The 14,653-nt window shown below is 30.6% G+C and overlaps 1 long non-coding RNA gene across 2 annotated transcripts in view; it reads right to left on the bottom strand.

Annotated features, from left to right (window-relative positions):
• Nucleotides 1-14,653, bottom strand: part of LOC126761698 (uncharacterized) — a 166,723-nt gene that overhangs the window by 96,662 nt on the left and 55,408 nt on the right. For both annotated transcript variants that reach the window (XR_007667389.1, XR_007667390.1), the window contains exon 3: nucleotides 9,114-9,171. This is a non-coding gene — a long non-coding RNA (uncharacterized LOC126761698). The remainder of the gene's footprint in view (nucleotides 1-9,113; nucleotides 9,172-14,653) is intronic.

Below are 14,653 nucleotides of genomic sequence, written 5' to 3'. Positions count from 1 at the left end.
CCTTCTAAACAGCGTTTCGTTGTCGTTGCGCTACCCAAAATGCCCGTTATGAATTATTTATTCGCAATGTCATTGAAACGGATTAAGAATGTGAAAAGAATGCCTGTCACTACAGTGCAGCGCGAATTTGTCGAAATCACAAGATTAGCACACTTATACAGAGACTTTGTGATACTTATAAAAGCACATACATACTTATAAGCAGGTATAAAATAATAATAGCGTGCGATTTGAAAGTGAAAGGTTTCTGCGGTATATTTTTATATACTATAGAGCTGTATGTACATATATGTAGACGGAGCAGGCGACTTTACTGGTTTCAAATTGAAAAAATAAATATACAATTATATAAATGAAAAGTAAGATTTCCCTTATATCTTAATGAATAGTGCATTCAACAAAAATGAGCTACGTAATTTTGAGCAATTTCAAAAAATATCAATACAGGTGGCAACGTTAATTAATCATAATTATATGCCAGAAAGAAGAAGAAGAAGATATGCCAGAAAACTTGCATGCTTGTATACCATTTTTTAGTCAATTACCTAAAACAAATTTTTTAGTTACAATTTTTGGCAGTTAAATGAAGGTGGCAACTCTCTTTCTGCGTATAGCTCAAACTTTCTGAAATATTTCCAATTTAAAGCAATGAATTAACAATTTATTTATTTTAATATTTTGCACTACTTTTTACAAAAAATATAATAGTTTTTACAAAAAAGGTGGCAACTCCAAAAAATATTTTAACCATGCTTAAATAATATTGTGTACGCTCATAATTTCTGCTCTATTTTTGTGTATCAAACGGTTTTGTTCAAAAATAAGTGTGGCAACACCATTAATAATTAATAAAAGCACTTTTTATACGTGTATTTTTATTTCTCAATCTAGTTGGTAACGTCGCCTTCCTTGAAATCACTTTTTTCATACCATTAAATTTTTTAATTAATGACTTACAGAATTTGAGTAAGGATGGCAACTCTATTTCAATATATAGACAAACCTATCGAAATTTCTTAAATATTAAAATTTCGAGTCATAAATAAACAAATTATTTTGTATTCTAAAAACATTTTACAAAGAAATAAGTGGCAACTTCATTAAACAATATACATATACATACGTATATTTTTTAACATTATCGTACATATTATTTTTTATTCAAAAATTATAAACAAATTATTTTGTATTCTAAAATAAATTTTATTAAAAAATAAGTGGCAACTTTATATACAAATATATATTTTTTTAATTTACTTAAATAATATCAGGCATTCATATTATTCAGTTTTGTTAAAGTTTTAAGTAATTAAAATTTTTGTTAAAAAATAAATGTGGCAACCCGCTGAATATTTTCTGAAATCACTCTTCATATTAGAAACGCTCATTTTATACTCTTATTACATGTTCTCTTAATATTATATTTTTTCAAAATTATATACAAATTTCATCATAGTGGCAACTTCGGAAGTACGTAGCTGTACTTAAATTGCAAATTCTGTTTTCATGTTTGTACTATTTGCCTTTTTCTAAGTTCTTTCAATTTTCTCCAACAATTTTTAATTAAAATTAAATGGCAACCGCAAAAAAAATATTTATTCTTTATTTTTAATTAATTTATATTTAAAATTAATAATATTTTATAAATAAAATAAATTGTTACCCCTAAACTTTTTTCATGCTTAATTTAAGAATTTTGTATACATCTGGCAACAATTTCCCACGTTCTGTAGCTTAAAAGTCCATACATGGTTTAAATATTGGATATCATGCCTGACGAGCTGGAAGATGTGGTTTGTTTCGCTGTCGTGATGGGAATATGTACGCTAATATTGGTCGCTAGACTAGGTCTAACCCGCAGATGCTCTTTTCACCCCAAGCATGTCTCTAGTGGTGCCCCAATATTTTTTTTACTAAATTCCGCATTTTAATGTTATTCGTGTAAAAAATTTGGTGTGGCGGCCTATTGTTCTGAAGAAACCCAGGTAGAAATACTAGAAAGCCTGATGATTGAGATATTACTTAGTTTTTAACCCTAAACAGGATATATTTAGTTTCCAAGTAGTTTATAATACCCAAAACGTAATGTCGGAGACCCTATAAAATTTTTATGTAAAAAAAAATGACGCGATGAGTCTATTTAGCGATATTCGTCTTTACGTCCGTCTGTCTGTAAATACGCTTACTAGTCTCTTCGGAGATTCTAACACATACTTTTCTTTACAAAAAACTGTTAATTTGTCGGAACCGGCGATATCGGACCATATCATATAACTGCCACAGTAACTTATCAATGAAAATTAAGTTCTTGTTTCGACATAATTTCAGTCAATTTTGCTCTATAGCAATTTGAGTATATATAATATTCCAAAGATTGCATAGTTGAGTTAATATTTCACCCATCCATATGTGTCTAAAATTTATCTCGTCGATCCATACCAAATACAAGCCTTGATGGACATGATGATAGAGATCAAAATATAGGTATAGATATTGAGTGAGATAGAGATAGAGGTAGAGAGTAGAGGTAGAGGTAGAGGTAGAGGTAGAGGAGGTAGAGGTAGAGGTAGAGGTAGAGATGGAGATGAAGATAGAAATAGCATTTTGATCATGTGGAATTCCCAATATTGCGTAGTTTAGTTAATATTTCCATATCCCATCCATATGTCCCTAAAATATCTCGTCGATACAATCCAAGCCCTGATGGACATTATAATGTAAATACAGATATAGATTAGATAGAGATATAGGTGGAGTTAGAGACAGAGATGAAGATTGAGAAAGAGGTAAAGATAAATATAGGGATAGAGATAGAGATGGAGATACAGGTGGTGATATAAATACGAATACTCTGGAAAAGATCAGCCTGTAATTTTGAAAAGAAGTTCATCTCGAAGCAGTTTTATGATCAAAAAACAATAATAATGTCTTCAACTACTCTAGATACTTTGGTAGTGCACCCTCTTACCCAAACTGTAGTTAAAACATAATTATGAGCTTTAAACCTCTCTTATGTTGATAATGGAAGTACTGAACTTCGTTTTTTCAAAGCTCCTCATACCTCTTTTTGTAAAGTTTGATTCTATATTTATACAAAAATCTGTCTAATTCCATACACACAAACCTTATATATTATATACTTATAGGCATTTTTATATCATAAGCCAATAGCAATATCTATCCAGACACATACACATGTAAATACATATGCGTGTAGATACTCATATGCCAAGCGTGCTGTGGCCAAAGTACACAAATGGCTGACGGCCATATGTTGGACAAACTTGTAAGGAAAGTCAATATGCCAAAGCCAAGCACTCAACTGCACAAATAGAAGCGCGCCAATACAGCCAAAGCATGTAACGGTACCGGCTAAGACGTGAAGACAGCATATTTTCTCTAGACACACACATACAAACAATTATATTCAGTACCTTTGTTTTTGTAAGGGCGCACAATAGTTTTATAGTTTTGGCGTAACACCAATGACAGCGGCAACAACGCACCGTACCTTGGACCCAGGCCAGCTCAGCCATGCACTTATTGAATAAATATTTAATAGAAAATTTCTCCAACGAAAGAAAAATATTTGACATTTGAAAATCGCGTCAACAATACCGTAAGCAGCTTGCGAAGCCAACACACACACATATATACCCCCTCATGTGTATGTATGTGTTTGGATGACAATGGCGTGGTAAAGCGACAGCGAAAATTACTGAAACTTCATTTCATAATTTGCTTTGCTATCGAAGGTTTTACACGTCGTTTCTTCCGGCCAGCACCTTCGGTCCTTCAGAAATTTGTTTTTGTTTGTCTACTTTTGGATATGTGAGTGTATGTGTGTGCGTGTGTTGGTCATGTTGACCAAACATATCGCATTTTACATGGAGTACCCTGAATGTTTTGCTCAAATATTTGCACTGGCTACTGTTTGCTGCGTAAAACGGTACGTGATGGACGGCTTAGAGCGGTGTCCATATTTGCAATCACACATACTCACATATATGTATGTAAGTATATACACGTGTGCAGCTAAGCGTTTAAATGAGTAATGACGTTAGCAGTCGGGGCTAAGTCGTGGCATGACCACTTTGACATATGCAAATATGAGTACGTTTGTGTTTAGATGTGTGTGTGTTTGTGATGAATTGAAGTGGAGATTTCTATTGACGCTACTGGTGTTTACCGTAAACGGTAGTCGAACGCTGAAATGAGATACTAAAATAATACCTGCAGTCTTTGAAGTCAATAAAAGGTTGCTTACAGTATTTAAATAAATATTATAAATATTAAAAAATGCAAAAATAATTTTTAATAATTTTTTTTAGTATTTTTTCTAAACACTATAGTTTTTTTGCGAATATTCAAAATTTTATAAAAATATTAAGAATAGGTGGCAACACTATTTAAAGAACACTAAACGTAAATAAATGTAGTCTAGAAAAGCTGAAAGCTGAAAATAATTTTCGAGGCGAGTTGCCACCCTTTTATACAATTTTTGAGAACAGGTGGCAAACTTCTTACAAGTTTTAGACATTTTGGAAAATTTCAAATTAGTTTCAATTTAAAAAAAAATCCAAAAAGATTACTGTTGGAATTTTTTTTAAGTCTTGGATGATCTGTAATTCTGGAGCCAAACAAAAATAATGTTTATTGTTTACATTTTCTCCTAAAAATAATTTTCAAGGAAAAAACACCACAAATACCTCTGGATCCAAATAGGGAAGTCTAAAAAGTTGACAGTGACAGTTAAAAGCGAGTTGCCACCTGTTTTATAAAAAATATTTATAATAGGTGGCAACACTATCTATAAATTTTAACCACACCAAACGTAAATAAATAAAATCTAGAAAAGCTGAAGCTGGAAATAATTTTCGAGGCGAGTTGTCACCATTTTATAAAAATTTTGAGAAGAACACGTCTTAGTAATTTTAGGCATTTTGAAAAAATTCAAGTTAGTTTTAATTTGAAAAAATTAAAAATTCCTACTATTAGAAAGCCAAGCCTTTCAAGGCAAATCTGCAATTCTGGTGCTAAGCAAATATATCGTTTTTTGTTTGTAGAGTTGATAGTTAAAAATAGATTTCGAGGCGAGTTGTCACCACTTTTATAAAAATGTTAACAAGTGGCGATTAGCGATTTTTTATTTTAACGGGTTTTAAATTAGTATCAAGTTAAAAATTTAAGAATTCTTATTACTGAAAATTTTTTAGAGGAGTGTTGCCAGACCGATAAATTTTTTCGTTATTAAATTCGAGGTCTGGCAACTTCTCTGCATATTTTTCTGAAGACTTTCCAGTACTTATCAAATTAAAAATATAAGAATTCTTATTATTGAATTTTTTTTAGAAGGTCGTTGCCAGATCTCTAATTGTTTCCCCTTATTTTATTCGACACTTAGGAGTAACAAAGAGAATTTGCGAATTTCTACAAGTTTTTTTATAATATCAATATTGGTTGTTAATGCTGCGCCGACTTTTCTTTCAAAATATTTCTTGTTAAAATCACTTAACGATTTTGTTGATTTTTTTTAATATCTTAATTTTTTTTTTTATTTTTTAAGCGAGTTTTATTATCAAGATAAATATTCTCAATATTTTATTTATCCAAAAAATTGTATTATATAATATTTTAGTAATGGGATTTTTAAATTATTCAAATAATTTTTTTATTTTATTTTATGGACAATACAATTTTATTTATTGCCTTATTTGTTATACAAATTATCAAAAAAAAAACAATAAAAAAACTTCCCCACTTATTAATTCTCAACTGCCGTTGGTAACAGCAAAATGGCTCATTTATATAACCATTATCGCTTGCTGTTCAACTGACTTAAAAGCTGGGACAAGATTTATGTCTTTCGAAAACGTCTACTAACTTTCAGAAAAAAAAGAATATACATATACATACATATATATCGCATTGTATTAAAAACATGTGTAAAGACTTAACGGTAATGCAGATTAATCACAGAGCATGCTATTAGCATGGCGAGGGAGATACCCTCATCGACAAGCGAATAGAACCATAATTCTTTTGAAGACAAAAATGTGATAATTTTTTACTGAAAACATCATAATTTCCGACAATTGTTAGTGTTCGGTTAGCCACATAATTTATTCCATGAATTTATGGCGTGATTTGTACACACATTTATCCACAAAATAAGTTTTATTATTTACTGACAATTTTTTAATTTTCTTAAATTTTTTTATCAGGAAGCTCATTTTGTTATTTCCCGATGTCCGGATAAATTAGCATTATTCAAAAATCTGATTTAAATACTACTGATATGGTTATATCGTATTAAAACGATTATCCAAATTATCCGGATTTTATCCGTGCGAACGGATAACGCGTAAATATGTCGGAGTTTGATTTTTATTTACTGTTATAGCTTTTTTTTTAGTTTTGTTAAACACAAAAAAGTCATTTTATTATTTTCCGAAATCCGGATATACTAATATTATCCAAAAACCTAATTGAAGTACTCTCTGATATTGTTACAACGCATTAAAATGGTCATCCAAATTATCCGGATTTTATCCATATGCACGGATAATGCGTAAATGTGACTTAATGGATCTAAAGTTAGTTTTAAATAATTTTTATTAGATTTTTGCGGATATTTACCAAAATTAATTTTTAAAGAACCGATTGGAATTGCTCAAATTTAAGTTTTCTCCGAAAAAATTAGTTCCATGTAAAATGTTTTAGCTGCAAGTTTAGAGAGTTAAACAAATTTCAGCTTAACGTTGAGTTTCTGAAACTTTTTAACACCGCTCAACTTAAAATGCTTTTTTATTTAAATTAAAAAAAAAACTTCGTCAACTCCAAATATACCGCCGGATTATTAACTCTCCATTTTCGAAGTATTTTAAAAAAACTCATTTGAATTTTAATCGCCTCGGATACTACCTACGTCTATATTTGGTTTTTAAACAAGTTTCTTCCTGAAATTTTCAATGACATTTTATTACTTGTGATGTCTATAAATCTTCAGTTAACATCCAAACTAGGTATGTCTGCCTACTAACACACACATATACACACATAATTGCTTACGCAGGTGTGTTGTGGTATGGGAAGCGTGGAAAAAACTGCATATCTAACAAATTGTCAGCGAAGCCATGAATTCTATGCTGTCATGCTAATGTCTATCGGTTCAAGCTTTCGTTGTTGTTATTGTTGCTTTTTATTGTCAAGTCTGCGCGTTCGATAAATTAAGTGCTTATAAATCATTTTAATTAGCTTTCTTTGTTCAATTTCAATTCGCCGTTTTTATCTACAACAATATATTCGCATCATACACACACATATGTGTGTACACATATATGTAGATATGTATGCGCGTTCTAAGCACCGATACGAATCTCAGCTCCTTTTAAATGTCTTCGACTCACAGAATTTTAATTATTATTGCCAAAAAAGTAGTTTGATAAATACATAACAAGCATGTGATGTCAAAGAAACCTGAACTTTGAATAACGGCGAATTTTGAATTTTAATTATTTTGTTTGTTGAGAATGAGCGTAAATCCAAAATGCATGTGTTGGTGTGTTCACGTTTTTATTGGTCAAAATTACGCATTTCTAGTGGATTATGAAAATTTGGTGGATATTGCTACATAATTTTGGCGCTTAAAAGCTGGTTCGCTTTATTTAGCTCTGATTTTAGTTAAAACTTTTATGACTTTTTAATGAAGTGTGGCCAGTTGTTTCACCCATCGCGCTGCTTTGAAGCACAATTCGGTTGGCGCAGAGTATATTGCCCAATATGTTGCTAAATATTCAAAGAAATTTCTTTTCAATTATTTTTGGACTGTAAACTATAAGAGTTCTGAGACTTTTTCTTGATATTTAAAGATCGTTGATTAGAAATATATACAAAGGAAAAGCAGTTAAGAGTGGAGGTCACAAAAGAGATATCTGGCAACCGCCCGATGACCGACATTCAGCGAACGCATCTTGAGTTGCCGAGAATGACGCTCCATAAATGAGCCGAAACCGGAAAAACCAAAATTCGTTAAAAGTACTGAAGACCATCTCAGCCGAGGCTTATAACAAGTGTATGGAATATTGGCTTAATCGGCATAGGAGCCTATAGCTTTTTTCGTCAATCCGAGTCAAATTTGATCAGCTGGGGAAGCAGTCTTGCTAAAGAACTACTTATTTTTAGCATTCAGGTTAATATTCGGTTGTTAATATTCAGTTATCTGTTACATTTCTGCCGTAAAGTTCAGGTATTTTGAAAATATACGCTTATCCGGCTAGTAAATTTTATCAAATTCTGATACTTTTCCTTCATTTTGACTATAGTCCAGTCGTTATAGTAAGTTCACCTCGGAATTCGAATTCCGAGATTCTTACCTAATTTAAGCTTAAATGACTGGACTATATATAAATTAGTATTACGTTATAATTCATATCATGAAATTCGGTATTTTGGTAAAATACGTTTATCTGGATAATTAATTTTATCATTTTCTGATATTTTTTATTAATGTTGTAAATTGTTGTTTATCCGAAAAATTAATTTTCTTATTTTCCAATAGCCGGATAAAAAATATAACCCGAAAAACTAATTTATATACTTTCTGATAGACATAAATCGAATTATAGCATTTATGCGTATTATCGGAATTTTATCCGTGTGAACGGATAATCTGCACATGTAAACAAATTAATCTTAGCACAGTTTTTAATTAAATTTTTTCATATTATCTGTCTTTACTAAATCTGTTCTTCTATATCTTCTGAAAACTGTTGCTACTATATTGGCGAAATAAGAAAGAAAAAGCTACCAGCAGACAAAGCACTAAAAATACCAGAACTAATAAATAGGCCTTAAAGACTTATGATTTATAGCCGAATGGCTAAAAGCTAAACATAAATAATAAACTATTTTGACATTCTCCCGCTAATAAAAGCAACTTTCTTCCAAAATATTTTTTTATGACAAAAACTTTAAAAATGAAACACACTTTTAATGTCCGATCATTAAAAAGATATTACGACGAATTTTCTCAAATGAAATCAATTTTCCTGTAGTCAAAATTAAAGGTACAGTCAATGGCCCGTTGTACAAAATAGTAATTAGGCACTTACCTCCTATAACTTTATCACCTACTGCACGGCGGACAAATGAGCGTTTCGTTTTTGAAGTCTGCAATAAAAGACCAAAATACAAATAGATTTTGAGTACATAGTATTAAAAATAATGTGTTCATTAGCGTGTACAAGCAATTAAAGTAATTTATGACTCGTAAATGTCAGGGAAATTGAACAAAAGTGTCCCAAGCGGACACGGAGAGGCATGCAAATGGCCGGATCACTGGCAGATATGCATAAAAAATACGTATATTTGTATGTGTGTGTATGTAAAGATATGCATGTTTGTGTGTGTATGTATATGTGCATACATAAAGTATATTTTGTAAGATTTTCAGTGAGTAAATTTAATAGATTTGCCAGAAGACAGCAGAAATTAGACGGCATATTCGTAGAAGCTTTCAATCATCCGGCTAAATTGGCGGTTGGTACTAAAAAACACAACAAAAAAACTAACAAAAACAAAGAAATAAATTTCTATGCAAATATGTTAAAATATTTATGCACTGTACAGTTATAAATAAATACCAATATTGGCAGCGGCATAGCGGCGCATAACATAAGTGCAGCGAACGTCAAGCAAAGCGAAGACCAAAAACGTCATCAAAGTTTGCAGTTTGCAATTCAAGTTGCTTATTTGTATTATGCATATATATGTGTGTGTGTGTCAGCGTTTGCTTGCATAAATTTTAGCGCATTCCAACAGTTGCCAACTGGCCACGAAATTATATTTTATTGGCGTACATAAAAAAATTGACGTTAGTTCACCTTTTGCTGTTATTTTAGTGGCATTTCACGTTCCGCTATGAGGCGCAGATTAACACGTGCTCGGCTTTATGCAAAATTGATGAGCTTTTATATTGGTATGCCATTTGCATAAATATCTATAAACACACACATATACATATATTTAAGTATTTTTTCCATATACATAAGTATATTTACTATATGTAGTATATAAATAATTTTTTATTTATCTGTGGCTTTGTGCGCGCGACACGAATTTTAAAATTCTCCACGAATTCGTTGGAAACAAAAAAAAGTTAAAGGAAAAATAAAATTAAAAAATTAAATAATTGTATTAACACAAATTAGAAGAAAACTAAAATTAAGTACAAAAAAAAATTATAAATAAATTTTAAAAAATTTAGGAAAAGAAAAAAATATTAAAAAAAAAACTAAAATTTAAAAAAATTAAAGAAATTGAAAACAAAATTAATAAAAATAAATAAAATATATTAAAAAATTAAATAATTCAATTAAAAAAATTATCACATCGCAAATAATAAAGAGATAATAATTTATGCAAAAAATAATTAAATTAATGAAAAAAAACTTGAAAGAATATAAAAAAACAAAAAAGAATTCCAGGAGAATTAAAAAAAAAATGTAAAAAAATTATAATTAACCATAATTAAATTTAATTATAATTAATAAGAAAATTAAAATTTTTACAAAAAAATAATAATAAATAAATTTAATGAAATTAAAAAGAAGTAATACAAAATAACAAAAAATTATAAAATAATTATTAAAAAATCAAATTTAATGAAAATAACTTAAAAACACATTTAATTATACTAATTTTTTAGAAAAAAATACCAAACCATAATGATAAATAAATTGAATTGATAGAAAATTTGAAAAATTATAAAATATATATTACAGAAATCGAAACAAAATTAAAAATTTAAGTAAAAATTAAAAAAAAAAATTAAATAAAAAGAATTTTAAAAGAATAAGAAAAATTTAGAAAGTTTAAACAGAAAATAAAAATTAAAGTTATAAAAAAAATTAACATAATTAAAAATAATAAATATTAATAAAAAAAATTAAAGAAAATTAAAAACAAAATCAATTAAATTAAGCAAAATAATTTAAACAATTAAAAAAATTAAAAAAAACTGAATAAAAAAATGTACACAATACTAAATTAAATAAATAATTAAAAAAAAAATTAAAAAAATGGAAAAAAAGTTGAAGAAAATTAGAAAAAAAATTAACGAAAATTATAAAAATTAAAAAAAATCAAAAATTTAAGTTAATTTAGGTTATTTAATGAAAGTTACAAAGATATATTTCAATAATTAAAAATATAAATATAACACGAATATTAAGCTATGAATATGAAATTCTTTGTATGCAAGACTCCATACATATACTTTTCTACACAAATACAAACGTGACTAAATGAACACTATATTTAGGTTTGTTTGTATGTATACCACATATGTATTATGTATGTATGTCCTTAAGTCTATGCCCTTTCACGCCGTCTGACAAATTTTATTAAACATTTCTCAACACGTTTTGCATAAAATGTTGAAATTCTTCGAAAAGCTTTAAATAATCAAACAATACACACACACATAAACATATGTACGTACATACATACACTTATAGTATACATATGTACATATGTGTGTATAAATTATGACCACAAACAAATATCAAATTCAATGACCCTTTTGTTCCTTTTTGACAATCATTCTTGCGAGCGCCAAAACAAAGCACCAGACCGTTTTGCAGCTGCAAAATTTAAGCGGAATCAATCGTCTCATTTAACACGATCGTTTAGCATTAAAATTTTAAGTCAAAGGCATGAATTTAAAGCTCGCTGTGCGGTTTAGATACGGACCAAAGTAATGATTTGGCAAAAGAATAAAAAATAAATTAATTTTCATTAAATTTTTGTTGTTTCCACTGTAAAAAAACAACAGAAATCTAACTGTAATTGATCGCATGACTACTATGATGTAGGTCCAGAGTTCAAATACCTACTTTAGTAAGCTTAAAACAAAGAGACTTGAAAAAGAAATCAAAGAGTCTGGTCTCCTTAAAGCGTACTCGTCGCCTCCTAGTGTGTTTCTGACATAAAAAGCTGATGATAAAATCTTTCAGATTGGACCAAAATAACATGTACGAGCACATAAAAATAAATATGGTGTTAATTTTACTTTTTAGCAAATTAAATTCTTTCTCATACCTTCAATAAGGGTTCTCTTGGCTTTGCTAGTATGTCCATGTCACCTTCAGAAGTTCTTTTTGAGTTTGCAAGCCAAAGGTTCCAAGTGTTCTTAGACCGACTAAGATCTGGTAGAACCAATTTTGAGTAGTTATACAGTACCCTATATTTAAGTTAACATAAATATGTATACAAATCTTTGTTACTCAATATATGAACGAAAAAAATTATAATAATTTCCTGACAGAGCATATTCATGGAAAATACTTGGGGGACTGGTTTCTGTCACTAAAATCCAAACTTCTGCTTATAAAAAATAAATCGTTAGAAAATATGTACATATATTCTATTCTGCTGGAAATGAAAAGTTGACAGAAGTAAGATTTTCTTATTAATTTTTTCTTATTCTCTTCATTTAACCACTTAGAAGTAGGCGGTCTTAAGCAAAGGACTCAAACTTAATATATTTTTTGTTGAGAAGTGGACGTAAATTAGCCGTCCACTTGAGTACAAAAATTCTAGAAATGAACTGAGTTTGATTAGAAGTATAAAGACAAAACTACCAGAAGCATTTTTCCAAATCCGTACCAGTGCATGGTAGTCTAACTCACTGGTCTCAAATATATAGTTTCAGCGCAACCTAGTCAGAATTTGCGGTGATATAAATGCAAAGAAATTATTTAGTGTTTTTTGGTCTCTCTTGCTTCTTTTTGTCAATTAAATTATGCTATTAATTGGGATTTCTTAGAATATAATAACTAAAATGGAAAATCAGATGAAGTCTTATTGAATTTTCAACATAATATGATTCGATGAACGCACAGAAACAGAAACAGAAACCTTCAAGTTTATGATATGTGTAGTATGTAGTATAGTAGATAATGTTGAAGCTATTCCATCACTTATAGACAATATGCTTTAAAAATGTTTAAACGCCGTAAACTCGAGTTTAACATAATATGACTCGATGATCTCACAGAAACAGAACCAGAACTTGAAAGTTTCTGTTTCAAGTTCCAATTATAGTATGTATAGTAGACACTTTTGAAACGATTCCAATCACTTACGTACATATTGACAATTTGCTTGAAACATGTTTCTATATCATAAACACGAGTTTAGTGTTTCTTGATTATGAACGAGTTCAGTGTTAGAGGAACTTTTCAGTGCAGTTGACTGCATATGAAAACCAGGTTTCACAATCTGGTGTATCTGGTTGACTATCTAGTGATTTTTTCTCGACTCTAAAAACAATATTAATTGAGGTGATCAGACAAAATATAAGAAATGTAAGGTAAGGGTATCTAATTTCTTAAAAAAAAGGTATTTTAAAACGACTCTGCAAAGATTTCCTGTCTGTTTTGGCACTAATCCGGAACTGTAAAAAAGTAAACTTTATACTTATTATGACTATGTAGAGTTGAAATCGTTTTGTTTTTATAAGAAATGGTAATAAATGATTTGTAGCAATGAACCACTTTGCATTACAGCAAAACTAGTTCCGGAACTAGAGCTTCGAGATGAAATTTCATACATATAAATATATCCATATGTTCGCTGAATGTACATATGTCCTCCTACTCGCTGCTTTCCCACTCATAGGTATTTCGAGTTCGTTAAATGCTTCCGTGTAACAACTAAAATTTACATAGTTCGATAAAAAAGCAGAACGTCTGTTAAACAAGCATTTTTGACAGCAATTTTCAGACCTAATGGCCATTCGCTTGTAAACTGCATAATTATGAAAAAATTTACATCTGCTGCGCCAGCAAAGAGCCAAACATATTAATATGTGCGTACAAGAGCTGAATCAAGACGCGGTAAGCGTTTTTTGTTGCATTTTGTTTTTTTTTTTTTTCGCTCGTAACCGTCGAGCGCCGCAAATGGGCGCAGTTAAATAGTTGAACATGAAAAAATTATTTGACATAAATTGTTGGCAAACGAACAGGAAACTAAGCGACTAACAGACGGCCTGCCTGCCGCGCCGCCTGAGTACGTGGTCCGACCCGACTGATAATCGGGGCTGGGTTTGTGTGTTTTCAGCCGTACTTGTCTATTTTCTATAATATTTTTTTCATTCAAATTTTTCTTTGTTTTTTTGGCGTTTTTGCTGCTTAGAGGTGTGGGTACGCAATTTAACGACGATCTAACCGTTGTGCTGTGCTGCGTTTGCCATGCGTCCGCGACTTGCTATGCGCTCATAAACATGCATATTATATTGTTAATATTCAAATGCGTATATAATACACATAAAACACGAAAATTATTTGAATCGGATGACTGGCGAAGGCGCGCCGCCGCCAGCGCGGTGCAGTGTGCGTGAGCGCGCGCGCCTCTGTGTGTGTTTGAGTGGCAAAAGGTGATAGAGGCCAAAGCGCCAGAATGCCAGAGTGCACGCATTATCGGCACCAAGTGATCAGCAGCGGTATCTAAGCGGCGACAGCGGCAGCAAAGGACTCCGCGCACATAAGCCGTACAAGCAAAGAAGACATAGCAGTGCATAGCGGTAGAGCGCTAGGACGAGGGGTGTATTTCTATGCCAGCACTCACGTCTAGGCGTTCAACTACAACT

This window comes from Bactrocera neohumeralis, chromosome 6 (assembly GCF_024586455.1).
Source record: "Bactrocera neohumeralis isolate Rockhampton chromosome 6, APGP_CSIRO_Bneo_wtdbg2-racon-allhic-juicebox.fasta_v2, whole genome shotgun sequence".
Classification (NCBI taxonomy): domain Eukaryota; kingdom Metazoa; phylum Arthropoda; class Insecta; order Diptera; family Tephritidae; genus Bactrocera; species Bactrocera neohumeralis.
Note: the sequence above shows the minus strand (reverse complement) of the source record. Positions and strands in the feature narration are given on the sequence as shown.